The following is a 1,416-nucleotide window of genomic DNA, read 5'->3' as shown; positions in this document are numbered from 1 at the left end:
ATTATCACAAACTCTGGATTTCATTTAACACCCTCCGGCGACCAACTAAACTTGGAGGTCTGGCTATACCGGATTTAAAAAAATATTATGAAGCAACAATATTATCCACTATAATAAGAATTTTGAGATCCAACCCAAAACCAGAATGGATAACATTAGAAGAACATTTTTAATACCCTAAAAATACCAAATAGCTATTTGGAATAAAACCCCAGAACGTTCTAAATTAATATCAAACCATATGTTAATGCAAGTGTTATTCAAGACGTGGAATGTTAAAAGAAACCATCTGGCCCCAGATATTTCTATGGCATCTACATATATAGAACAATCTTGGTTTCCCCCAGCGCAGACCCCGAATACTTACCATTTTTGGAAAAAGGCTCGATTAAATACACTTCATGATTTAGTCCATAAGAAACATCTGAAAGATAAGTTGAAATTAGACACCTCAGCCAATGTTATACTCCCCTGGTTAGAATATTTCCAACTTCAACATCTTTTTAATACACCTAAATTAAAACTAGGGGTCATTTCATAGAAAAAGAGCTAGGGGGACTCATTAGCATAACTCATTAGCATATGCCACACCGCCTGCCATCACCGGAAGTGTGTCCTCCCCACAGCCAGTGGCGACCTCCAGCGGGCACCAGCAGGGAGCCCCAGGCCCCCCCCTCCCGCCTCACCCGAGGGGATGGCATCCCCCGCGTCCCCCCCAAATGACCCCTGATTAAAACAAGCATGTTCAAGACCTTATACGGAATTTGAAAAATTATTATTAACCTCTTCCGGAAATGGGAAAGGTTTGATTTCAAAGGTATACAAAATACTTATAGACCCTTTACCAACTGAATTACCATCATGGTCCCATGATCTTGGATTTGATTTACCAGAAGCTTTTGGGGAAGTCGTTTGGTCCTCATATGCCTCCAATTCAAAATAAGTAAACATTCAACAACAGAATTTCAAACTGATAACTAGATGGTATCTTACACCTTTAAAACTCCATAAAAATAAACAAAAAAATATCACCGCTATGCTGGAGAGAATGTGGCAATACTGGTTCATATTACCATTGCTGGTGGGAATGCAGTAAGGTAAAGCTTTTTTGGAAAAAGGTTTTGATTTATATTAAAAAATTAACTGGCTATGCAATACTGGAGAAGCCTGAAATCTTGCTATTGAACTCTTGGAAGGATGTTCCTATTCCACAATACAAAAAAGAACTATTTACTATCCTCCTACCGGCGGCCAAAACAACTATTACACAGAGCTGGAAAAATAACCATTTATTAAATATTAACTCATGGTATTCAAAGGTATGGGGCCATCTTCTAATGGATAGGGTCTCTGACAGACTTACCAGTGCTGAAGACATATCAAGATCTCAGGCTTTCTATGGTCGATGACATCCAA

At 38.8% G+C, this 1,416-nt stretch overlaps 1 protein-coding gene across 1 annotated transcript in view; it reads right to left on the bottom strand.

Annotated features, from left to right (window-relative positions):
- Positions 1-1,416, bottom strand: part of USH2A (Usher syndrome 2A (autosomal recessive, mild)) — a gene marked incomplete at its 5' end in the record, with an annotated part of 716,575 nt that overhangs the window by 605,755 nt on the left and 109,404 nt on the right. The gene's annotated exons all lie outside the window — the stretch shown is intronic.

Source organism: Gekko japonicus, unplaced genomic scaffold, assembly GCF_001447785.1.
Source record: "Gekko japonicus isolate JY-2015 unplaced genomic scaffold, Gekko_japonicus_V1.1 scaffold810, whole genome shotgun sequence".
In the NCBI taxonomy this organism is placed as follows: Eukaryota; Metazoa; Chordata; class Lepidosauria; order Squamata; family Gekkonidae; genus Gekko; species Gekko japonicus.
This window is presented reverse-complemented; position numbering and strand designations above follow the sequence as displayed.